General features: G+C 43.7%; 1 long non-coding RNA gene across 5 annotated transcripts in view; it reads right to left on the bottom strand.

Annotated features, from left to right (window-relative positions):
• LOC137326587 (uncharacterized) overlaps positions 1–27,853 on the bottom strand; it is a 233,538-nt gene that overhangs the window by 155,199 nt on the left and 50,486 nt on the right. The gene's annotated exons all lie outside the window — the stretch shown is intronic.

Genomic DNA, 27,853 nt, shown 5'->3' with positions numbered 1-27,853 from the left:
TAAGGAGCTTTTTCCCTTCGTTGAGGGTTCTATAACAAGGGGGCATAGATTCAAGGTAAAAGGCGGGAGGTTTAGAGGGGATTTGAGAAAGAACTTTTTCACCCAGAGGGTGGTTGGAGTCTGGAACTCACTGCCTGAGAGGGTTGTGGAGGCAGGAACCCTCACAACATTCAAGAAGCATTTGGATGAGCACTTGAAATGCCATAGCATACAAGGCTACGGACCAAATGCTGGAATATGGGATTAGATTAGACTGGGCTTGATGGCCGGCGCGGACACGATGGGCCGAAGGGCCTCTATCCGTGCTGTATAACTCTATGACTCTATGACTCTAAGTTAATTCTTTAACATGTCTTCCGTAAAGACATTTTCATTAATTTTCAACTTGCCCAAATACTTAAGCATTTTATATTCAACATAATTCACAGCCCTATAGCACTCTGGTAGTGCCGAGTAGGTATAAAAAAGGGTTGACTGCTAATGATGGGTAATAACTGCCATTGTTTCAATGCCTTACGACAGTATTTCATGTTTTGCTTTTTCAGAGACAAGAAGGCACGAGTATGCAGTCACCCAGCTTCTAAAAGCCATCTGCTCCAATGTTCAGTTTTGCAGATTAAATAGCTTATCAGGAGCATACGTAAAGTCAACAAATTACTGCTTCAGAATACAAAGTGCAGACATTCACAAGACAATCTTTCACATTTCAAAGATCGTGTTCCACTAAAACATGCTTGCAGAGCTGTTACTGAAATTTCATGCCATTTAATTATCACTGTCTAAGAGCAGAGAGAGATCTATCACTGTGTAGTGCTTGGATGGTAAATTGGAGCCCAATTCATAATAATTGGTTGTTTTGCAAGTTTTTCACCACAAAATAATTTATTTCCCAGTTACTTTTAGCTTTAAATCACTTTTTATAGTTTTTAAGCAATTCCAAATTGCATAAATTCTATTTCCAGCAATAGGCCCAACCCTCCTTTTGTAAAGAACAGAATCACAAAGTACACCTCTAGCAACAAGCTGGAGTTATTCAACATCATATTTGAAAATAAAAAATCATTTGAAATCCAAGATCAGTTACCAGAAACACCTTTTAAACTTCACTATTCAGTTGAAGCTAGATAAGGCACAAGATCATTAACAACTCCTTTGAAAGCTTTATCCCAGTTAAACTACCGTCTCCCCTGACATGGATGCTCAGGTTTTCAAGGTTGCAGGTGAGTAAGTAGCTGCTCTCATTCAATTGCCTGTTAACCAGTGTTGTCCTAAGTGAAAAGAAAGCAACAAACATTGGACCTATTCATAAGAAAGGAGAAAGGTCAAAAATTACAGTAGTATCTCTAAAGCAACAAACCTCATAGAAACCACAGTGAGTGGTTCAATGGGCACGATTTTAAAAGGGGAAAACGAGTGGGTTGGGGGCGGGGGGGGGGGGGGTGGGGGTGGAGTTAATCAAAATCGCTGTTTTTGGGAGAGGGCAGATATCCCGGTTGGAACCCACACATTTTTGAATGAGACTCAGGCAAATCTGTCTGCGTGCATACAGCAATCACCAGGAAGTCCCGCCCCCATTTAAATCCGGTGGGCTGATAATTAAAGGAGCAAATGTACCTCATTGGGGTACTTAAGGTAATTTAATTTTTATGTGTTGGATAGTTAAAAAGATTTTAACATTACCTAGGCGGCTTTCCCACGGCTTCCAATTCACGCCTGGTGAAACCAGACGGGAAGGGCCAGATCAGTGAAAAATAAACTAAATAAATTAAATAAAATTACATTTCCCATTGTAAACAAATTAAATAAACATACTTTAATAACGTGTTGCCTGGACCCCCACCCCACTCTGATCCTGATGTCCGAAGTCTGCCCTCTGATCCCAATGTACAATGTCTGCCCTCTGACCTTTGCTCCCCCCCATCAAATCTCTATCCTAACTGCTGATGATGTCTCTCTCCCTCTCTTTCTCTCCCACCCCCACCACCTCGGATGTGCAGCTGGCTGCCGAGCATGAAAGCCGGAAGAGGTTTTGATTGGCCTCGTTAGGGTTGCGATCAATCGCAAACCCGCCTACTTCCCTTCTAGGTTTGGCACCTGCAAATCCCACCCTCCCTCTCCGGACTCTTCCCACCGGCATATTAAAATTGTGCCCAATATGTCAATCACCAAATCTGTTTTCTTGTCACCAGAGTCACTTCAGAACATAGTGGTTGACTTGTGATGCTTTCAATCTCATGGTCTTAAAATGGAACGATTCTCTTGATGCCAGCATAAAGTCTTGATATTTTAGTGTCTTCAATACACTGGCATTCCTTCTTCAGTTGGATTGTTTTGTGTTATATCTAGTGATTGTAGACACAATGCCCTGAAAACTATGGGAAACTAAAGAGCTAAAAACTGTGAATGCTTATAAGAATAAGGCATTCTCACAGAAACTAGAGAAGTATCGGCCATCAAGGCTTTAGACTCAGAGATCGCTTGAGAGATAAGAGTGCAACTTCATAACTGAAATAAATACAAATACTAAGAGACTGAGAAGTTAGGGGAGTGAATTTGCCACCTGACATGTCTGGATTCTACAGCTGTAGTAAGCTGAAATCATCAGGGGTACCAACAAGGCTGTTTGATGTGAATGACACCAAAAAGAAGTGAACGCTTCTGATACATGTGTCACTCAGATTGGTCAATTGAATAGACGGGGGTTTACAGTTACAGAGAGAGAAAGGTTATCGAAGTAGGATTGTACAGCTGTATCAGCCAAATATAAGTGTATCATTTAGATGTTTAAGTTTTCCTGAGGTCAAGGGAGGTTAGATTTAAGCCAATTAGCCCGGATGTGATTACCAGCACATGAGGTGGATTTACCTATAGGATCCGCAAGGAACGGATAACACCTCTACAGAATAAGATTCATCACTTCGAGATCTCAGAATTCAATACTATTGTCCTAGGGAAGGCAAGATAATCAGCTCAACCACAGCTCCGAAGGACAAGGTCATGTAAGTTCTGGAAACATTGCTAACTACCAGCACATAGGCTCTAATCTACCCAATAGACCAGCTATCTAAACTGTTAATTTGCCAGCTGTCTAAGGAGTCTAATCTTAAATTAGTTTCACCAATTTATATCAATCTCAGACACTGATCTTGACTATAAATTGATAATTAGCAATTTGTTCCTGCTGAATTACTGTGATATCACTAGACTGCCTTTGTAGCCTCTGTTATTCATTTCATTAGTTAACCTTATCTACTAATTATTTGTATATTCAACTGCTAATTATGATTCTGAAGTGAATAAACCATCGCTAGTGCATGACTTGTTATCTGACTTCTTCGATGATTTGGCAAGAAAGTGTTATTTCATTCACTCAACAGCTTGTGTGTATCCTAATTGGAGTTTGGTAAGGTAAATGCAAATACAATCTGAACTGTTTAATGTAAGGCAGTTTGGCGAGCCAAATTTTGATATCATTCATTCCTAGTCATAGACTGAGTTGTAAACCCCATACGGTTTCTTGATGAGAAGTTACAGTGTAAGGGTTAAGGATTTGTCTGATGCTTTGATAAATATTTATCGAGGTACCGATCCAAGTGTTCTTGCTTGATTTGCTAAATGAAATACAGGAATTCATTAGAGGAGGTAAAAACAGATTCTGATAAATGAATATTTTCCTATTACAATACCCAGAAAAGCATTGCTTGGGCCAATTTTTGTTTCATGTCTTCATCAGGTACCTAGTAAATGTCATCAAAAGGAATATTGTTCTCCTTGTTGGTATCACCACTATCTGTGAAATGCTTAACTCCCCATCTGGAGGACAGCCATAAATCAAATCACCGAACGCAGATTTGGACAGTAATTGGACAAGTAGTGTGTTATCTTCAGTACTATAAAAAACAAAGTCAATAACCATCAATAAAGATTACTCATGATGTTGCCCAACCAGCTCTTGAAGGTTGCAAACTCTCTCCAGTCACATATGTTCAACTCTTTACCATAGTAATCACATTTGATCTATCCTGGGCCAAATATGGCTGGAAAAGTGAATAAAGGAATAGTAATCCTCAAGAAAGTTTGGCTCTACTTATCACCATTAGCAATTTCAGTATACCACTAAGCCTATATTTGTCCAAAAAGATACAATATCGTAGCTCTGTTTGGTAAGCTGCAGAGAAACCCATCCCTTGTTCCTAGACACAGGACAGATCAAAAGCCACTGGAACCCAGTGAATTTGATGACAGCCCATTCAATTATCAGAGTCCATCCTCCACAACCTCCAAAATGACTGAAGGAGCAACACAGGGGTAGCTAGTCCTTAAGCCGGACCCACATATTTATGTCAGGAACACAAGAACTGCGGCAGCTGCAGCAACCAAAATATCAGCACAGAATACCAGTAGTGAAGCTTCAGGAATTGATTCTACTAACTCATCCATAGACAATGTTGCACCCAATACATCTCGCATTAGCAGCTGGGGAATGTTCAGTTCCCAGGAGCTATGGATAAAAAAAGGTGGAGACCCATTCAATGATGTTGTCCCAGGATTTCGGAGGCCTCCCCAGAGAGGTGGAGCTCGACCTGGACTTACAACAGGCAAGGGCAGCCATGGAATTGAAGTGTTTCTGCCCCCGCCTCAGTTTCCTCTCCATGCAATGGAAGGGCACCCATTTTGAGGGGTGCCCAAAGAAGCTCAAATTGCATCTGGAACCCTCTCAGATTGGAAGGCCTCAGGGTGCTAGGCAGCAAGCCATGGAAGGCCTAAGAAGGTAAGTCCTACCTTCTTTGCAGCCGCCCCTGTGATTTTTGGACCAGGGGACTACCTGGCAGCGAGAAGGCCCTGAGGTTGTTAGCCAGTCCTGCAACTGTATTCTCACCTCGTTTCTTGGCGCCAAGCCATGCAAATGACCCAGCCCACCAAATTCAGGTGTTCTGAGGCCTGGACAGGCACAACACACTTTGTCCATGCCACACCTGTCGGGTGCACAGGCAAAGGGGCGGTTGAAATATCGGGGCTGTTGTCACTGGAAATCTTTGCCTTTTATATAGGTGTTCAAAGGCAGAATTAACCATTACTTGCTGAACTGATATTTGCCTATGGATCATGTATTTAGGCTTAGGAAAATCAGTATCCTGGTACAGCTTCTCTTTTCCCAGCAACTATCAAGGTTAAATTTATGAGGCACCTGTCATCATATTCTACTGAAGTGACACTATTGTCCTTTATGTGGGAGAAGATGGCAACCAACAACTTCATAGCATTAACTATCTCTCCCTCCTTCACTTCCTATTCTCCAGCACCACCCCTGCCAGAGAAGGCACTCAATCTAGTAGTCAAAGACAAAGAGATGTCAATGCCCGCACCCTTGAGGTAAGAACATTTGCCAGTTAAGGCTGTTACTTAAACCTACATCCTTTACACTTAAGTTCAATATTCTACCAGCTCATCATTACATAAGATTTGCAATGTGCACACAATTTGTTTTTTAGTCAGCTAGCTGTCTCACAAACATGCAACCAGCACCATGTTTAAGAATCCTCAGAGCAAGCTACTGAGAAATCTGCAAAGGTAGGATTTCTGTTAGCCCAATATAGAGTGCGCACTTAACTAAGTCCAGAGATCGTAGGTACAGAACAAAAAGCAAAATACTGCAGGTTGTCATCAAGATTGCGGACCATGGAATAAAGGGCACAGTAGCAGCATGGATTGAAGTAAATGGGAATCAGGAGGAAAACTCTCCAGTGGCTGGAGTCATACCTAGCACAAAGGAAGATGGTAGTGGTTGTTGGACACCGATTATCTCAACCCCAGGACATTACTCCAGGAGTTCCTCAGGGCAGTGTCCTGGGCCCAACCATCTTCAGCTGCTTCATCAATGACCTTCCCTCCATCATAAGGTCAGAAATGGGGATGGTCGCTGATGATTGCACAGTGTTCAGTTCCATTCGCAACCCCTCAGATAATGAAGCAGTTCGTGCCCACATGCAGCAAAACATGGACAACATCCAGGCTTGGGCCGATAAATGGCAAGTAACATTCGCGCCAGACAAGTGCCAGGCAATGACCATCTCCAACAACAGAGAGTCTAACCACCTCCCCTTGACATTCAACAGCATTACCATCGCCGAGTCCCCCACCATCAACATCCTGGGGGTCACCATTGACCAGAAACTTATCTGGACCAGCCATATAAATACTGTGGCTACAAGAGCAGGTCAGAGGCTGGGTATTCTGCAGCGAGTGACTCACCTCCTGACTCCCCAAAGCCTTTCCACCATCTACAAGGCACAAGTCAGGAGTACAATGGAATACTCTCCACTTGCCTGGATGAGTGCAACTCAAACAACACTCAAGAAGCTCGACACCATCCAGGACAAAGCAGCCCGCTTGATTGGCAACCCATCCACCACCCTAAACATTCACTCCCTTCAACACCAGCGCAGTGTGGCTGCAATGTGTACCATCCACAGGATGCACTGCAGCAACTCGCCAAGGCTTCTTCGGCAGCACCTCCCGAACCCGCGACCTCTACCACCTAGAAGGACAAGAGCAGCAGGTACATGGGAACAACACCACCTGCACGTTCCCCTCCAAGTCATACGCCATCCCGACTTGGAAATATATCGCCGTTCCTTCATCGTCGCTGGGTCAAAATCCTGGAACTCCCTTCCTAATAGCACTGTGGGAGAACCTTCACCACACGGACTGCAGTGGTTGAAGAAGGCGGCTCACCACCACCTTCTCAATGGCAATTATGAATGGGCAATAAATGCTGGCCTCGCCAGAAACGCCCACATCCCATGAACGAATAAAAAAAAAAGCAGCGTGGATACAAAATTGGCTAAGTGACAGGAAACAGAGAGTAATGGTGAACAGTTGTTTTTGGCTGGAGGGAGGAATACAGTGGTGTTCCCCAAGGGTTGGTGCTGAGACCACTGCTTTTCTTGATATATATTAATGACTAGGACTTGGGTGTACAGGGCACAATTTTAAAATTTGCAGATAACACAAAACTTGCAAGAGTAGTGAAAAGTAAGGAGGATAGTGATAGACTTCAGGAGGATAGAGACAGGCTGGTGGCATGGGCGGACACGTGGCAGATGAAATTTAACGCAGAAAAATGCAAGGTGATGCATTTAGGTAGGAAAAATGAGGAGAGGCAATATAAACTAGAGGGCACAACTCTAAAAGGGGTAAAGGAACAGAGAGATCTGGGGGTATATGTACACAAATTGTTGAAGGTGTCAGAGCAAGTTGAGAAAGCGGTTAAAAAAGTATACGGGATTCTAGGCTTTGTAAATAGAGGCATAGAGTACAAAAGTAAAGAGGTCATGATGAATCTTGAAAAACACTGGTTCGGCCACAACTGGGGTATTGTGTCCAGTTCTGGGCAGCGCACTTTAGGAAAGATGTGAAGGCCTTAGAGAGGGTGCAGAAGAGATTTACTAGAATGATTTTAGGGATGAGGGACTTTACTTACGTGGATAGACTAGTGAAGCTGGGGCTGTTCTCCTTGGAACAGAGAAGGTTGCGAGGAGATTTGATAGAGGTATTCAAAATCATGAAGGGTCGAGACAGAGTAGATAGAGAGAAACTGTTTCCATTGGCGGAAGGATCAACAACCAGAGGGCATAGATTTAAAGTGATTGACAAAAGAACCAAAGGTGACATGAGGAAAAGCTTTTTTACACAGCGAGTGATTAGGATCTGGAATGCACTGCCCGAGGGGGTGGTAGAGGCAGATTCAATCATGGTCTTCAAGAGCGAACTGGATAAGTACTTGAAGGGAAAAGATGTGCACAGCTACGGGGATAGGGTGGGGGAGTGGGACTAGCTGGATTGCTCTAGCATAGAGCCGGCGCGGACTTGATGGGCCAAATGGCCTCCTTCCGTGCTGTAATCTTTCTATGATTCCATTCTATGCTGGAAATCTGTAACAGGAATAGAAAATGCTGGAATCACTCAGCAGGTCAGACGGCATCTGTGACGACAACTGACGAGTTGCTGTTTCGGGTGTGGACTTTTCATCAAAAGATAGATGAACAACATTTAAAAAGGAACATAACAAGGGGAAGGGGGAAGGAAAAAATACTCACTACACAAATGCTGCCTGACCTGCTGAACATTTCCAGCATTTTCCGATCTTAGGCGCAGGTTGGGAGAGCCAATGCTCATGAGTGCACAGAGAGACTGCTGGAGTTCAACCAGCGAAAATCATCAATCTATCCCACACGGAGTACTGGTAAGCTGTCTGCTGTTTGCCCAACTGGGGTCACCCTATGTGCGAGAACACTGACTTTCAGGGTTATTTGGGAAAGTTGCAGTCCTCAGTAACAGGTCTACCAATACAGATTCTATTATTCAACCAGGTTGGCTGGAACGTGGTATACTCGAGACCTACCTGGGAGACTACCTGGCTCAGGTATCTGAGATAGTTGCATCTGCCACAGAAGATTGACTTGGTTCCAAACTTCAATCACCAGGTGTATCATCTTGGAGCCTCCAAAGATATCCCACTTACCCAACACCCCCCCCCCCCCCAACACCCCCACCCCTGCCCAAAGGCTAATTTGTACATAATACAGCAGTACATGCATATTATAATAATACTGCACTGCAAAAATGTTTATCATACTGGACTCACTTTAATCCCTACTTTGTTCATTCTTTACAAACAGTTGGATTTAATTCCCTCTGAAATGAAATCGGGACAATTTTAAAAACATCATAATGATCTGTACAGATCTGTGTTAGAAGCCATTCTATCTGCTCCTGACCACTGATGGGTCAACTCAGTGTAAAGAAATTCACTCCCATGATATTTACTCAATAAAGTAGATTTTCCAATGGGGGGAATGGGAGGGGGGGGAGGGGAGGGGGGTGTTCCCCGATCTCCCACGGTAACTTTGGTGGAAGATTGGTGGAAACCCTGCAGAAATTCTACCCCATAGGATCCATGGATTAAATATACATTTCATTTTAATTAATAGTTAGTAGAAGAATCTTTCAGAAATCTGAAAAAAAATAATAATTTGGCTCTTCGTGGAATGTCAACTCCCATCAGAGCTAGTAGTATTTCTAATGGCTGCCCTATTATGGTCAATGAGCTTTCGCTACAGAGCTGCCCTTGGTATAATATGATTTTTGGCTTCCTTCCATACAGCACATTATAATGAAGATACACAGAGTGCATTAGCTGGTTCAAAATGTTTTCACATTGAATAAAATCTAATACTGCACTTCTAATGCATTGGTTTCCATTAAAATGTCTTAAGAAGCTTTTTAATGTATAAAAGAATCATTACTAATAAACTTTCTTGTGACTTTTCCAAAACAAAATGAAACACGGAATGGTAGTACAGATACTTTTATGTCTCTGTACAAGTCTGCTCTGGCTGCTGGCCTGGCTGCACACTTAACTCTACTACGTCTTTCCTCCCACTTTTAACCTAATTGATTTTTGCAAATTTATCTAAATTTTTTAATGTTTTATATAGATTCAGGCCTTCAGAAAACTGGTAGATTATGCACAATCATTACACAATATTGATTCCCATCCATTGTCACATCATATTCATTACTGGACTGAATAAAAATTATGCTGTAGTACAATATTACATTTATTAACAATGAGGAATGTTGGAATAATCTGTATTGTACAAAAGTTATTAACTCCATTGTGATGGTCAACCACAACCAGCCCATATGTTAGCTAAAATGAACGCGGGAAGTTACGAGTAGGTGTACTGTTTTGAAAACATGCTTTTCTGGTGGAGTCCAGGTCTGGTGGAGCGCAATCCGTTATTACCCCATGCCCAACGGCCCCTGCGCAGGCAGGACAAGACTTTTGTGAAGCCTGAGGACTTACCGTCAAGCAGCGTTCCGAATCAGCGTTGACATGAGGATTCAATGTAATTTGCATTTTCCACCAGTAGGGGGAGCCCCAATCTCCTAAAGGCCGGCTGTCTCTTAAAAATCTCTTAAAGGTAGTTGGTACCTGTTATTTGCTGAAAATAACAGTCTGCTGTCTGCATGGAATCTGAACGGAAATCAGACATCACACATGCAAAACACAGATGCAGCTCCCGTCCCTATATTTACAAACTGATGAGTTATGTTAAAACATTGAATAAAGGTTGCACACTACTAAATCCCACATCATTCAATCTGCATGCCAGACCTCACCAATCTGCTGATCTGAGTTTGTACCAGGCCTGCAAGAGTGCATACACCAAGGTTCTCTGCTGATGCACTAGAGGCCTTGGTGCAAGAGATGGACGGAAGGAGGGACATCCTATATCTGCAAGGGGTTTGGGGGGGGCAACAGGCCCTCCAGACATATGCCCAAAAGGTAGTGGGAGGCAGCGGGGGACGAAGTCAATGCCAGGCGCACCGCGTCATGAACATGAATGCAATGCAGGGAGAAGTTCAATGCTTTGACATGAGTGGTCAAGTGAGTGAGATCAACTGTCGAATGACATCTCCTACCAACTGCACCACTAGCCGCATCCACTGCTCCACTCACTACACCCCCATCCCCCACATAACAACAAACTCTTTCAATCAGTACTCAACTCTTCCAATCAGATGCTTCCTCTCACCCTTACACACTACCACTGTTTCAAGCCATCCACCCACAACTCATAGGCCACACACACTGGCAGCTATTCAACCATGACAGGCACATCACCCAGACATACGTCCCGCTTTCTTGCAAGAGAAGGTGGCGCATATCAGAAGGGAGCAAGTGGCAGTGTCATTTAGCCCCTCGAGCCTATTCCGCCATTCAATGAGATCATGGCGGACCTGTGACCTAACTCCATATACCCGCCTTAGCCCCATATCCCTTAATACCGTTGGTTCACAGAAATCTATCAATCTCAGATTTAGAATTCACAATTGAGCTAGCATCAACTGCCATTTGCAGAAGAGTGTTCCAAACTTCTCCCACCGTTTTGCATGTAGAAGCATTTCCTAACTTCACTCCTGCACATTCTGGCTCTAAATGTTAGGCTTTGTCCCCTGGTCCTAGCATTCAAGTATAGGAGACCTGCAAAAACAGATACAAATATCTCGGCAGCCAGAAGCAATAATCCAGCAACTAACCTGTAAATCCTGCATGGTCCCTTTAAATAGCGCTGGTGGGGGTCCTCCAGGCACTCTAAGACACGTTCAGATGGTCGGGGTTAAGACGATGCGTTAAGTCCCAAAATGGTGTCTATCACTTTAAATCAGCATTGCAAACTGATTGTATCCATTTTCTCCTTACTTTACATGCTTCCGGCGTTCGGTATTTGCGCATGCACTAACTCCTATACCAAGATGGCGGATGGCGCACATCACGCTGGGTAAGTGCGTGCGCAGACCAAGACGCCATCTTGGATGTTGGGGGGGCCGTGTAGCGCTGAAACAACGGGCGCTACATGGCCCAATATTTTCTCCCTTTTTCAACAACTTGACAAAATAATAATATTATTCCACTACAGGAGATTAACATGGTGTGGTATATGCAGAATGTGTTGATTTAGTGTAACTCTATTGTTCTTACATTGAAGTAGAGGGCGGAGCAAAAACTGGTTTTCCATGGAAAGTTCCTTGAGTAAGAAATAGGAGATAACTTGATCAAACAGTGATCTGTGTTGAAAAGATGCACTGGTAGCATATTCAGTCCCTAGAACAGATCACTTGCAAATTAAGTACTAATGCAGTCTCTCTCAGCCAAATCAATTCATCTGAAAGACGAATATATTCCTCTATAGACTGCTTGTAAAGTCAAAACATCCTCTGCAGAGGATATTTCTTTGTCAAAACATTATTAAGCTGCAGATCCAGCTGCAATGCTGAACCCTTTGTTCTTTAAAATGATCATTGACAACTTTAAGGATGACCTGGTATAGGAGGCACAAGTCGTTGACAGGTTCAGGAAATGACTCCAAGGCAGGTAGTTTACCTTCTGAGCTTTCTAATGTTTCAAGGTCATAATTTAGGTAGTTTGTTATGGAAAGATCAGAAAACAATAGCACCAGTGCAGTTAATGCTGCATATTTGGATTCGACCAAATCTCCACGAGTAGTGACCAACTTCAGAACCATCACAGTCGGAAATGAATTCATATGTTACCCAAGGGAGTGAAAAGAAACATTGGATGGACCCCCCCCACCCCACCCCACCCCCTGGCCTCCATATTACAAGACTGACAACCTAAATAGCTAATGCTTACTCAGATGCCTGTCAAGTACCTGCTGTGCCCTCTATTAACATTCCAATACACATATTTAATATTACAGGCAGTGTCATTGAACCACATAGATTATGTACACAGCAGGAGCATGTTGAGGAACTTATGCTCATCAAAATCAAATTACAAACGTTCCACTATGATTATGAGGTGAAGATGCCAGTTGAAGAGTAAAGAAAATGGGTTGAGTTGTAGGAGACAAATCAGGCAACTCGCGATACCTCCTGTGAAACATTAACACACTATGCCACTGACAGAACCAGTGAGCACATTTGTTGCTCTTTTCAAATAAGAAATGACAACATCAATTTTGGAAATGTTTGGAGGCTCATCTTCTCACTACACTCTAGCCTCTTAAATCTATATAAATAAAACGCAAGTTGTTTTACATGCCGTGCTGATACAATACACTAGACCGATGCTAATTAAACGTTTCTGGGCTGGGGCTCCAACACTTCAGTTCTATTCTTCACACTGCTCCTACTCAAAAGTTCCCAACACCTCTCATGCTCCTCGAGGTAAGGATACTGATCCTGGTAAGTCTGCAAAAAAATAGTCTTGTCTTAATCCTTCAATTCTGGCTCTCTCTCACTCTTCCTGATCACTTCTGTCTCTTTATTTCCCCCCTCCTTTTTCACTTCTGCATAATGCTTTCTCCCCCTTGACTTCAGTATCTCTCTCAACTGACTATATGTGGACAGTAAATAATGTCCTGCACCTTGGGAAAGTTAGCAATGCAATGAAACTGAAGCTGGCTCTTCGGCTACTGCTGAGGGTGTTTGCTGAACTGTGTTTATCTGACACCCTGTGAAAAAGGGCTTCTGTGACAACTCTAAAGCAGCAATGGACAGCATATGACTGACTTCCATGAAGTAACTTACTTTTGTGATTGCCAATGTGGGTGCCCAGATGCATAAAGATGGTGGACGGTGGTGATCTTCACTGCCCTTGTCAGTGCCATGCTGACGGTGGACTGGACCTGCAGTTCCTTGCCGAGCAAGTGTCAGCCTCAGGACAGTCTGCTTTTCCGCCATGCTCAGGTAGCTGTGTCTGGGACACTATATCTGTTCCCTCTAGTAGTTGGTTCTCACTGTAGTGCACCTCCTTTGGCTCTGCAGTCACTGCCTGTCTTCCCCTCCATCTCTTGTTGCACCATCTAATAACAAGTGATAGGCGCTGCATTCATGTTTTTGAATGAAAATTAGACTGAAATAATTGCTCGTCTTAATGCTGTGAGCTTGAAAATCTTTCTCTTCTTTCCTTTAATTAATGGCATCACAGACTAGAAGTATTGGATACAATTTCCATACATATCCCCCAGGCAACTCTGCACCTTTTGCTTGCCGGTGAAAATTATATAAGATCATAAGAACATAAGAAATAGGAGCAGAAGTAGGTCACATGGCCCCTCGAGCCTACTCCACCATTCAATCAGATCGTGGCTGATCTTCGACCTCAACTCCATTTTCCTGCCTCTTCCCCATATCCCTTGATTTCCCTAGTATCCAAAAATCTATCCATCTCAGCCTTGAATGTATTCAACGACTCAGCATCCACAGCCCCGTGGGGTAGAGAATTCCAAAGATTCACAACCCTCTGAGTGAAGAAATTCCTCCTCATCTCAGTCTTGGACGACCCCTTATCCTGAGACTATGCCCCCTAGTTCTAGACTCTCCAGCCATGGGAAACAACTTCTCAGCATCTACCCTGTCAAGCCCTCTCATTATCTTATATGTTTCAATGAGATCATCTCTCATTCTTCTAAACTCCAGAGAGCATAGGCCCATTCTACTCAAACTCTCCTCATAGGACAACCCTCTCAACCCAGGAATTAATCTAGAGAAGCCTTTGTTGCTTCTAAGGCAAGATTATCCTTCCTTCGATAAGGAGAACAACACTGTACGCAGTACTCCAGGTGAGCTCACACCAAAGCCCTGTACAATTGTAGTAAGACTGCCTTACTCTTCTACTCCAACTCCCTTGAAATAAAGGCCAACATGCCATTTTCTTTCCTAATTGCTTGCTGTGCCTGCATGCTAACTTTTTGTGTTTCTTTTACGAGGACATTTAATAGCTTTTCACCATTTAAAAAATATTCTGTTTTTCTATTCTTCCTACCAAAGTGAATAACCTTACATTTCCCCACATTATACTCCATCTGCCACCTTCTTTCCCACTCACTTAACCTGTCTATATCCCTTTGTGTCCTCCTCACAGCTTACTTTTCCACCTAGCTTTGTATCTCAAGCAAACTTGGATACATTACACACGGTCCTTTCATCTAAGTCACTAATATAGATTGTAAATAGCTGAGGCCCAAGCACCAATCCTTGCGGCACCTCACTAGTTACAACCTACCAATCTGAAAATGACCCATTTATCCCTACTCTCTGTTTTCTGTCTGTTAACCATGTAAATTGTATGACCATATAAAATGTACATTAACAAGATTTTTACATTGCTTAACGAGGATTTCTAAAATAATTGGTTATTTGTATTTCAGCCATTTAATGATTGGATAAAAATGAAGAGTAAGACTATTTTGGATTCAATTTACACTTATTAAATGTTTTGCTGTAGACCATCAAACCTTAGAGGTTGAAATTCGTCTTGGATGCTTACGCAAACCAGCCGACAGCAAATAGCCAGCCCGTTTTACATTCCCTCTGATTTTCTTTTCCGTTGACTCTTTAGATGTTTATAGCACCGAAGGAGGGCATTTGACCCATGGGGAGTCATTTTAACTTTTATTGCCAGGTGAAAAGAGGTTGAAAGTGAATCAGCAGTCTCTTTTTTATCCCCCTTGCCTGATTTTCTTCTCCATTGGTCAATAGATTCGCATCTAGTACAAGCCCATTCAGTGGGTATAATGAAACAGAGTCAGCTACGGGAATGCCAGGGGGAGTAGTCAGCTGCGTGGTAATATCAGAGGAGCGGTGCATGAGAATGCTTAGGCTCAGCAGAAAACTCTGAGACCGAGGTGAACCACCTGGGCCAATGAACCATCTGCCGTGCATCGATTTAAGGTGTCTTGATGTGCATTTTCTCCTGTGTTGATTGTTGATGCTCTCTATTATTACATGCTTCCCTGGTGAGGTGGTGGAGCAGTCCAGGTGTGAGGGCCTTGCAGCAGCTGTTTCTGCCATACCTCCAGAAAAGTGTTAGCAGCAAGTCCTCATAACAACTTATTGACGAGCAGCCTTTGCCAAATAGCTGGCACAGAGCTGCTGATGCATGTAACCTGGCATCCCCGTGATTTTGTGACTGAATAGGATGGAGTATAAAGGAAAGATATATGTACTAAGGCAATGCCTTGTCCTTCTTCATCGCTATCTCCACCTCTAAGTCCCAGCCCTGAATTCAGAGGGCCAACTCTTCAGTCAAAAGATGCAAGGTTGCTGCTCCTCTTCTGGTTGTAGGCATCAGCCTTTAGTTATGCACTGCCTTCTCCTACAAAAGCAAGTGCAAAAATTACATGGTGTTGACACCATGGAATGTTCCTACCTCCATGTGTGAAGGTGCTGTTCATAGATATTGTGAAGATGGAAAGGTGTAGCAGGCAGGTGTTGGTCAGTAGAGGGCTCTGCTCTTGAACGACTGCCGACGTACATCGCTACAAAACAGGAAGAAGTGTTGCACCACATGAAGTTCTTCCCGTTATTGGGTGTGCACTCAATTCAAAATGCTACACGCTACCAACAACTCCCCCTCCCACTGAGTGCAAATGACCTGAACTTGAAAAAATGAGTTGCAGTGTGTTCAATTCAAGTGCATATGGCTAGCACCCACCAAGTTGCACTTGGGCAGGAAGGAGGGTGGAGGAGACAGTGAGTGTTTTGATTTAAAGGCACCCTGCACTTAATGGTAAATATCAGTGACCAGGAAGTGGAGATGGCAGCAGCAAGCGGGAGGAAGAGCAGGCAATTTTAGTGAGAATGAATTGGAGCATCTCTTAAGTGAAATAAGGCAGAGGAGCGATGTACATTTTGGGGGGAGGGTGGGTTAGAGCCAAAAAGTCTACAAACTATGTTGCATGTGCTATTTAGAAGAAAGTGGCACTGCCAATAAGTGGAACATCTCTAATCAGCAGGACACCCCTGCAATGTCGCAGAAAGTTAAATGATCTGACAAGGGCAGCGTAGGGAGGTACAACAGCAGCTATGTGTCAAGACTGATTAATATCATAGAAGCACAGAGACGAGTGTGCACTGCATGCCATATATGTTCCTGTGCTACCCTGTGGGGTGTCGCAGTGATCAAGAAATTAAAATCTGCAGTTACTGTATCACCTGGATCTCTCCAAATCACCTTCCCTCACTTGGGCACATGTCTTGTGAAATGGCACCTTTCATGTTAACGTCCTCACACAGCCTTTCACATTACCTTCGAAAAGTTGAAGATAACAAGGAAAAGAGAAGGTTCAGAGAATGTCACAGACCCTTGAAAAAATTCCCTCTCCATGCAGGAGAAAATTGCTCATAATAATTGTCAGGCAGAGGACCACCAGACATCAGGGTATTAACATCTCATGAAGAAGAGGCCATAGAGATCCTCGGGAGCAAATCCTCACCAGCAGTAGGAGACAGGATTTAGCAGACCAGCTGAAAGTTTGTAAATTTAAAGAAATTTTATACGTATCATATCGGTGACTACTATTGTATGGACACCCCTAATGAAACAAGAAAGGAATTGCTAACATTCACTCATACATCCAAAGTTCTTTGTTATTAATGTTATTTCTGCAGAAGCACGACGACAAAAGAAAATGGCGTGGAAGAGATTCCTGGACCATCATCACTCTGACACACCATGGGAAATTCCCCCACGCATTCACCCCATCATTAGCCTCACCAGACCAGAAAGAGACACCCAGAGAGAAATAGATGGTAGATGAAGAATTGTCATTGGTGAGTCACAGTAGACAAGAAAGCAAAAGGTCATGGCAGTGGAAAAGGAACTTGATATTCCTCAGCAGAGGCTCAGGAACAGACACTCGCCAGCTCTGGAACAGATGGACGATGATCTCAGGGGTCCTGCCATGAAGAGAAAGAGTTTATGGAGAGTCTGAATACAATCTCAGACAATATATGACAGATGGCTACCACTGTGGCATAGTCTCATGCCATCCTCTGTGGCACCTGCAGAGGGGGATATTTATCGATGCAGTGCATCCTGGTGAGTGACAATGGAGGAACATCTGCAAACATCCCTCATAACAGGGAGGCATCCAGGCCACTGAGTGCCTCTGACGAAGAAGTATTTACTAATTGCCTGAAGGCCTTGGGACTACCAGAAGAAGTGATTGATGAGTATCAGATTCAGAAATCTCCAGGGCGGCATCTCAGAAAGCTTGGACAATATCAGGTACACGCCTCCTCAGGAGTTTAGGGATCTTAACGATTCCATTAGGTATGTTCTCCCACAGATCAGCGGTCACCTGCTTTCAATGGAACAACAAGAGAATGCTCCAAGGAACCTTCTCTCCCTCATGACAACATGACAGGAGAGCTCTCAGGACTGTCCCTTCAGATGCTTTCACAAGCAGGAATTAGTTTACAGACCCAGGCTGCTAAGGATTCAATCTCAGAGGAGCAGTCTGTCACAGGTCCGTTCCAGGGCTCACTGGCCTTGACAGCAGAGGAACCTCTGTTCCAAGAGGCTCATAATAAAGATAAGGAGCCACCCACATCACAGACCCCTAGCCCTCAAGTGGTACTTAAAATTATAAGAATAGGGCAAAGGAGATATTGTAAAGGCACAAAGGGTAAGCATAAACGTGATTCATGGTTTATTGCTAAAACATTTCTGTCAGATCCATAATGATGTGTTGGGTACATATTTTTTTCAATCCAGTGTAAACTTGAACTGCAGTTGCTCATATGAATTTTATTCTTTCAGAATACATGTTAATCTAAGTGATAAGGGGTCCGAGGGCAGGTGTTGCTGGTAGCTCCCAGGGCAGAAGGCAAGTTGAAAAAAATAATTTTGCGAGTTTTTGAAAACAGAGAGGAAGATACAAAGGAAGAGGGAAGTAATCAAGGAATTCCAGAGACAGGAGGATATTGGCTAAATGAACAACAACCAATGGTGGAGCAGGAGCAAATGGGCGACAAGAAGGAACCTGGTGTCAAAGGACTGAAGTGTGTGTGTGCGCGCGTGCGCATGGGTGCAGACATGCAAGATTAGATGGAATCAGTAAGGTAGGGTGGAATGAGATCATGGAGGGATTTGAAAGTGAGGAAGAGAATTCTGAAGTCAACTCACTATTGTGACAGGAGCAATTGCAGCATGGAAAGGAACGGGGTGATAGCAGTGCAGGATTTTGAGTGTGTGTGTGTGAGTGAGAGAGACTGTATGAACTGTTGTGTTTTGAACAAGTTGTAACTTTAGGGAGGGTTGACATGACAAGGTTGGTTAGGATAGCATTACAGAAGTTTGACCTCTAAGTGACGAAGGCATGGACCGGTGTTTCAACAGCAGTGGGGGCAGATGTAGGGCAGAGGTGAATAATGTTTGGAAGTGCAAAAAAAAAATCTTGTTAATGGAGCAAGTGTGAGGGAGGAAGCTGAGCTTAGGAACAAGCAAAATACTTTGGTTCCACAATCTTGACTTAGACTAGAATCATTGAAAAGTTACAGCACGGAAGGAGGCCATTTGGCCCATCAAGTCCACGCCGGCTCCATGCAAGAGCAATCCAGCTAGTCCCACTCCCCCGCCCTATTCCTGTAGCCCTGCAAATTTTTTCCTTTCAAGTACTTATCCAGTTCCCTTTTGAAGGCCATGATTGAATCTGCCTCCACCACCCTCTCGGGCAGTGCATTCCAGATCCTGTGTAAAAAAGCTTTTCCGCATGTCACCTTTGGTTCTTTTGTCAATCATCTTAAATCTATGCCCTCTGGTTCTTGACCCTTCCGCCAATGAGAACAGTTTCTCTCTATCTACTCTGTCTCGACCCTTCATGCTTTTGAATACCTCTATCAAATCTCCTCACAACCTCCTCTGTTCCAAGGAGAACAACCCCAGCTTCTCCAATCTATCCACGTAACTAAAGTCCCTCATCCCTGGAATCATTCTAGTAAATCTCTTCTGCACCTTCTCTAAGGCCTTCACATTTTTCCTAAAGTGCGGTGCCAAGAACTGGACACAATACTCCAGCTGTGGCCAAACCAGTGTTTTATAAAGGTTCTTCATGCCTTCCATGCTTTTGTACTCTATGCCTCTATTTATAAAGCCCAGGATCCCGTATGTTTTTTTAACCGCTTTCTTAACCTGCCCTGCCACCTTCAATGATTTGTGTATATATACACCCCCAGATCTCTCTGTTCCTGTACCCCTTTTAGAGTTGTGCCCTCTGGTTTACATTGCCCCCCTCGTTCTTCCCACCGAAATGTATCACTTCGCATTTTTCTGCGTTAAATTTCATCTGCCATGTGTCCGCCCATGCCACCAGCCTGCCTATATCCTCTTGCAGTCGATCACTATCCTCCTCACTGTTTACCACCCTTCCAAGTTTCGTGTCATCTGCAAATTTTGAAATTGTGCCCTGTACACCCAAGTCCAAGTCATTACTATATATCAAGAAAAGCAGTGGTCCCAGCAATGACCCCTGGGGAACACCATTGTAGACCTCCTTCCAGTCCAAAAAACAACCGTTCACCACTACTCTCTGTTTCCTGTCCCTTAGCCAATTCTGTATCCAAGTTGCTACTGCCCCCTTTATTCCACGGGCCGCAATCTTGATGATAAGCCTACCATGCAGCACTTTATCAAACGCTAAGGGGACAGCCAGGGAATTTGATGGAGTTGAGGCGAAAGGCATGAAAATACTGGCAAGAGATGAAAGGGGCACTTTCAGTTTTTGCTGACATTTAGCTAGAGAAAATTTATTGTCAACAATTTATTTATTGACAGTTGGAGAGTGTAGCTAAAGCCTTTGGATTGCTATAGGAGAGAGAGGTGTTGAGGAAGTGGACCCAAAGCTTCTGAATAACATTTTCAAGGGCATAAGAACATAAGAAATAGGAGCAAGAATAGGCCATACAGCCCCTCGAGCCTGCTCCACCATTCAATATGTTTCGTGGGTGGTCTTCTACCTCAACTCCATTATCCCGACCTATACCCATATCCCTTGATTCCCTTAGTGTCCAAAAATCTATCGATCTCAATATTCCCTTGAATATACTCAACGACTAAACATCCACAGCCCTCTGGGCTAAAGAATTCCAAAGATTCACAACCACCTGTGAAGAAATTTGTCCTCATCTCGGCCCTAAATATCCGACCTCTTATCTTGAGACTACGGAACCCCAGTTCTAGACTCTCCAGCCAGGGGAAACAGCCTCTCAGCATCCAACCTGTCAAGCCCTCTAGGAATTTTATATGTTTCAATGAGATCACCTCTCATTCTTCTAAACTCTAGGGAATGCAGGCCCATTTTACTCAATCTCTCCTCATAGGACAACTCTCTCATCCCAGGAATCAATCTAGTGAACCTTCGTTGCACCCGCTCTAAGGCAAGTATATCCTTCCTTAGGTAAGGAGACCAAAACTGTACACAGTACTCCAAATGTGGTCTCACCAAAGCCCTGTACAATTGCAGCAAGGCCTCCTTACTCTTATACTCCAACCCCCTTGCAATAAAGGCTTACATACAATTTGCCTTCCTAATTACTTGCTGTACCTGCATGTTAACTTTCTGTGATTCGTGTACAAGGACACCTAAATCCCTCTGAATACCAACATTTCTTAGTCTCCCACCTTTTTAAAAAATATTTTGCTTTTCTATTCTCCCTACCGAAGTGGATAATTTCACATTTCCCCACATTATACTCCATCTGCCACCTTCTCACCCATTCACTTAACCTGTCTGTATCCCTTTGCAGCCACTTTGCGTCCTCCTCACAGCTTACTTTCCCACCTAGCTTTGTATCGTCAGCAAACTTGGATACATTACACTTGGTCCCCTCATCTAAGCCATTGATATATATTGTAAACAGCTGAGGCCCAAGTACTGATCCTTGCGGCACCCCACTAGTTATAACCTGCCACCCCAAAAATGACCTGTTTATTCCTACTCTCTGTTTTCTGTCCGTTAACCAATCCTCAATCCAAGCTAATATATTGCCCCCAATCCCATGAGCCCTAATCTTGTGTAACAACCTCTTATGAGGCACTTTATTGAATGCCTTTTGAAAATGCAAATATACGACATCCACTGGTTCCCCTTTATCTACCCTGTTAGTTACACCCTCAAAAAACTATAATAGATTTCCCAAACGCGATTTCCCTTTCATAAAACGATGCTGACTCCACCTAATCATATTATGATTTTCTAAGTGCCCTGATACAACGTCCTTAGTAATAGATTCTAGCATTTTCCCTACTACTGATATCAGGCTAACTGGCCTATAGTTCCCTGTTTTCTCCCTCCCTCCTTTCTTGAATAGTGGGGTTACATTTGCTACCTTCTAATCTATGGAGAGCATTCTAGAATCTAGAGAATTCTGGAAACTCAAAACCAATGCATCCACTATCTCTGCAGCCACCTCTTCTAAAACCCAAGGATGCAGGCCATCAGGTCCAGGGGATTTGTCAGCTTTTAGTCCCATTAATTTCTCCAGTACTTTTTCTTTACTAATCTTAATTACTTTAACTTCCTCATTCTCATTAGACCCTTGGTTCTCTTTTTTTTGTGTCTTCCACTGTGAAGACAGATACAAAATATTTGTTTAACCTCTCTGCCATTTCCTTATTTCCCATTATAATTTCTTCTGTCTCTGCCTCCACGTTTACTTTCGCTAATCCCTTCCTTTTTGTATACTTGTAGAAGCTCTACAAGTAGAGTTTACTCTTATTCAATTTTCTCCCTCTTTATCAATACCTTGGTCATCCTTTGCTGGTTTCTAAAACCCTCCCAATCCTCAGGCTTACTTCTCTTTTTGGCAACATTGTAAGCCTTTTACATAAGAAATAGGAGCAGGAGTAGGCAAATCGGCCCCTCGAGCCTGCTCCGCCATTCAATAAGATCATGGCTGATCTGATCCTAACCTCAAATCTAAATTCATGTCCAATTTCCTGCCCGCTCCCCGTAACCCCTAATTCCCTTTACTTCTAGGAAACTGTCGATTTCTGTTTTAAATTTATTTAATGATGTAGCTTCCACAGCTTCCTGGGGCAGCAAATTCCACAGACCTACTACCCTCTGAGTGAAGAAGTTTCTCCTCATCTCAGTTTTGAAAGAGCAGCCCCTTATTCTAAGATTATGCCCCCTAGTTCTAGTTTCACCCATCCTTGGGAACATCCTTACTGCATCCACCCGATCAAGCCCCTTCACAATCTTATATGTTTCAATAAGATCGCCTCTCATTCTTCTGAACTCCAATGAGTAGAGTCCCAATCTACTCAACCTCTCCTCATATGTCGCCCCCTCATCCCCCTCTTTTAATCTAATACTATCCTTAACTTCTCTAGTTAGGCACGGTTGGATCACTTTTCCCATGGAGTTTTTATTGCTCAAGGGAATATATATTCATTGAGAATTATGAATTGTTTCTTTAAATGTTCTCCATCTACCGTCATATCTTTTAATCTAATTTCCCAATCTACCTTAGCCAACTCTCCCCTCATACCTACGTAATTGTCTTTGTTTAAATTTAAGACCATAGTTTCGGACTTAACGACATCACTCTCAAACTCAATATGAAATTCTATCATATTATGATCACTGCTCCTCAGAGAATCCTTAACTATAAGATTACTAATTAATCCTATCTCATTACACAATACTAGATCTAAAATAGCAGCATGTAAATGATGAAGAAATCAAGGATAGAGCTCTTGGGTGCACTGGAGATGGCCGTGTAGACAGAGGGGAAACTTTTGGAAGCAATATAATGGGTTGTAGTATGCACAAGGTGGATTGTGAACTAAAGCCTGTCCTGGACTAATACGTTTCAAGATACAATGGTTGTGCGGTAATTATAGCTCACATTTTTATTTCAACCATGGTTTATTATACTTCAACAGAAGATGTGATTTTACCTGACCAATGTAACAACTGACTACACGGGCAACTAGGAAAGTAGATTTTCCACATAGAGTATGCAAAATGTAATATAATTCTAAAAATCGATTCATTGAATTGAACTAGGTTTTCACAATTGATTTTAGACTATAATTGTTAGATTAATCACTGCCTTTTTGAACATTTTTGCAACATAAATGATTCATTTTAAAGGAAAGTCATTTGTTTTTATAGCCCATCTGAATGACACATTTTAAGCTACTGCAGACCTTATGAATATTTCAGGCACGCGATATTTCAGGCCATTGCAGTAATCTTGTGAATCATTGTGCCTTTCGGAGGAGTGAGTAGAATTCTGAAGAGGCCAACAGTTGCAACTAATATATTCATTTCAGGTGCTGAATACTAAACAAGATCATATTTAAAAATGGATGTTTATCATTGCCTGCTCAGGAGAAGCATTTATCATCGACTCATGCCACTATTTAATTTAAAAAAAGATACAGGGAAAAAAAATGCTTTATTGACTTCCAAAAAAATTAAGTGGTTTTGCATGGAACTCAATGGCACCTCTCTCAATACTGGGAGGGAGGAAGCTTCTGTAGGTCAAATCATATATTTTTTTAAAAACTCACACTGGGGAGATCAAAATTGCATCCTTCTCCAATCCTAATTTTGTTGCTTTCTAGACTTAATGCTTTTCTGCCCAGCCAACAGCGACAGAAACACGGCTGAGAACTCACAGCCCAAATTATCAAAATACATTGGAAAACTCTTGTTAACTATCATGCTCACAGCAATGTGAGCACAGAAGGTAACCAAGCCTCCCACAAAACAGCATTTGATTAATTCAGGACTAGAATCCATTAATTTTCAATGCCTTATTTTGTAGCACTGGGGCAGTTTGAACAATCCATTTCATTTTGTGAAGGTATTACATCCTTCTATTTTCTTCACTGTTCTCTTCGTCTCCTAAGCACGTGCACCATCTGAAGCCAAGATAGGAAGGTGAGCTGCTCCCAGGCATCTACTAGTGCTGCTCTCAGCTAACCACCAGCAGTTATAGGACAGTGACATAATGGTGATCCATCCTCCAACTTTCCTTTCCTCTTTGTAGGGAAATAGTTAACCTTTGCGCAGTACTTCCCTTCAGCAGTAAGGCTGAGATTGGGAACTCACTATTGTGGGAGAAGGGGGAGGGGCGTTTAACCCTGTGTTCCGCATTATCATGACACATCACTTGATTATTTTTTTTATTTGTTCATGGGATGTGGGCGTCGCTGGCAAGGCCAGCATTTATTGCCCATCCCTATTTGCTCGTGAGAAGGTGGTGGTGCACCGCTGCAGTCTGTGTGGTGACGGTTCTCCCACAGTGCTGTTAGGAAGGGAGTTCCAGGATTTCGACCCAGTGACGATGAAGGAACGGCGATATATTTCCAAGTTGGGATGGTGTGTGACTTGGAGGGGAACGTGCAGGCGGTGTTGTTCCCATGTACCTGCTGCACTTATTCTTCTAGATGGTAGAGGTCGCGGGTTTGGCAGATGCTGTCGAAGAAGCCTTGGCGAATTACTGCAGTGCATCCTGTGAATGGTACACACAGCAGCCACTGTGCGCCGGTGGTGAAGGGAGTGAATGTTTAGGGTTGTGGATGGGGTGCCAATCAAGCGGGCTGCTTTGTCCTGGATGGTGTCGAGCTTCTTGAGTGTTATTGGAGCTGCACTCATCCAGGCAAGTGGAGAGTATTCCATCACACTCCTGACTTGTGTTTTGTAGATAGTGGAAAGGCTTTGGGGAGTCAGGAGGTGAGTCACTCGCCACAGAATACCCAGCCTCTGACCTGCTCTTGTAGCCACATTATTTATGTGACTGGTCCAGTTAAGTTTCTGGTCAATGGTGACCCCCAGGATGTTGATGGTGGGGGATTCGGCGATGGTAATGCCGTTGAATGTCAAGGGGAGGTGGTTAGGTTCTCTCTTGTTGGAGATGGTCATTGCCTGCCACTTATCTGGCGCGAACGTTACTTGCCATTTATCAGCCCAAGCCTGGATGTTGTCCAGGTCTTGCTGCATGCAGGCACGGACTTCATTATCTGAAGGGTTGCGAATGGAACTGAACACTGTGCAATCATCAGCGAACATCCCCATTTCTGACATTATGATGGAGGGAAGGTCATTGATGAAGCAGCTGAAGATGGTTGGGCCTAGGACACTGCCCTGAGGAACTCCTGCAGCAATATCCTGGGGCTGAGATGATTGGCCTCCAACAACCACTACCATCTTCCTTTGTGCAAGTATGACTCCAGCCACTGGAGAGTTTTCCCCCTGATTCCCACTGACTTCAATTTTACAAGGGCCCCTTGGTGCCACACTCGGTCAAATGCTGCCTTGATGTCAAGGGCAGTTACTCTCACCTCACTTCTGGAATTCAGCTCTTGTCCATGTTTGGACCAAGGCTGTAATGAGGTCTTGAGCTGAGTGGCCCTGGCGGAACCCAAACTGAGCATCGGTGAGCAGGTTATTGGTGAGTAAGTGCCGCTTGATAGTACTGTCAACGACACCTTCCATCACTTTGCTGATGATTGAGAGTAGACTGATGGGGCGGTAATTGGCCGGATTGGATTTGTCCTGCTTTTTGTGGACAGGACATACCTGGGCAATTTTGAACATTGTCGGATAGATACCAGTGTTGTAGCTGGACTGGAACAGTTTGGCTAGAGGCGCAGCTAGTTCTGGAGCACAAGTTTTCAGCACTACAGCCGGGCTGTTGTCGGGGCCCATGGCCTTCGTTGTATTCAGTGCACTCAGCCGTTTCTTGATATCACGTGGACTGTATCGAATTGGCTGAAGACTGGCTTCTGTGATGGTGGGGATATCGGGAGGAGGCCTAGATGGATCATCTACGTGGCACTTCTGGCTGAAGATGGTTGCAAATGCTTCAGCCTTGTCTTTTGCACTCACGTGCTGGACTCTGCCATCATTGAGGATGGGGATGTTTACAGAGCCTCCTCCTCCCATTAGTTGTTTAATTGTCCACCACCATTCACGACTGGATGTGGCAGGACTGCAGAGCTTTGATCTGATCCGTTGGTTGTGGAATTGCTTAGCTCTGTCTATAGCATGTTGCTTCCGCTGTTTAGCATGCCTGTAGTCCTGTGTTGTAGCTTCACCAGGTTGGCACCTCATTTTTAGGTACGCCTGGTGCTGCTCCTGGCATGCTCTTCTACACTCCTCCTTGAACCAGGGTTGATCCCCTGGCTTGTTGGTAATGGTAGAGTGAGGAATATGTCGGGCCATGAGGTTACAGATTGTGCCGGAATACAATTCTGCTGCTGCTGATGGCCCACAGCGCCTCATGGATGCCCAGTTTTGAGCTGCTAGATCCGTTCTGAATCTATCCCATTTAGCATGGTGCTAGTGCCATAAACACGTGTGGCACTACCACTTAACAAGACATGAATCTCCCTAATAGAGTCTTATAAATAGCTTTTGACAATGGCATTCATCATAACACAGATGAAGGCCGATCCAGTAAAGGTGTACTATATGAGTGCATTCCTTCATTCTGAGTGTACATCTCAATGAGTCTGAATTCAGCAGAGAAATTGTTTTTCAAACTTTTTGGAGTCCTCGCCACGAGTTTGCGAGAACTTCATTATAGCTCCTAATTTCAGTCAATCTCATGCAACTTGGTCCCATGTCGAAGACCCTGATTTTTTTTTGCTTTGGAACTAATTGCCCATATGAAATAGGCACTGATGGGAATTCCTGCTCTGGCCTTTAAGAGTTTCCTTCTTACAGGTACGTTTAACTGTTTATATTGCATCTGAAGTTCTGGGAAAAAATGTCTACATTGTCTTTGTTGCATTACTGCCTGCTGGTGACAGTCTTGGCTCAGTGGTAGCAATGTGAGTCAAACAGTTGTGAGTTCAAGTCCCACTCCAGAGACTTAAGCATATAATACAGCGCGGTACTGGGAGTGCTGCACTATCAAAGGTTCTGTCTTTCGGATGAGACATTAAACTGAGGCCCCGTTTGCCCACGCAGGTGGTTGTAAAAGATCCCATGGCACTATTTGAAGAAAAGCTAAGAGTCCTGGCCAATATTTATATTTTGTCCCTCAACCAACATCACTAAAGCAGATTGCTGTTTGTGGGACCTTGCTTGCGCAAATTTGCTGTCACATTTCCAACATTACAACAGTGACTATAGGCTCCATTTTAGCACCCACTATCGGGTGCATTCCTGGCAGGGGGGCTCCGAAAATCGGGGAATCCCGGAGTGGGTCGGGAGCCCAGCTCCAACCCGCCCACTTCCGGGTTCCCCACAGATGCACCGACATGCGCGCTCAGCCCCCGCATGTGGGACTCCCGCAGGTAATTAAAGCCAGCGGGGTGCCACTTAACAATATTTATCTTGGTATTTCAGGTCATTAACAGACCTGATTAAGGGAATGTGTCAGGAGGGGTGGGATTTTAGAAATAACTGGGACTGTTTCCCATACTGGGGGAAACACTCCCAGTTGAAATGGACGTGTTGCAGCTATCAGCCTGTGGCAGCCGCAAAGGTCCATTTGACAGGTGTTGGGGAGG

The sequence above is a fragment of the Heptranchias perlo genome, chromosome 10, assembly GCF_035084215.1.
Source record: "Heptranchias perlo isolate sHepPer1 chromosome 10, sHepPer1.hap1, whole genome shotgun sequence".
NCBI classification, from domain to species: Eukaryota; Metazoa; Chordata; class Chondrichthyes; order Hexanchiformes; family Hexanchidae; genus Heptranchias; species Heptranchias perlo.
The sequence above is the reverse complement of the archived record's forward strand: the minus strand, read 5'-3'. Positions and strand labels throughout refer to the sequence as shown.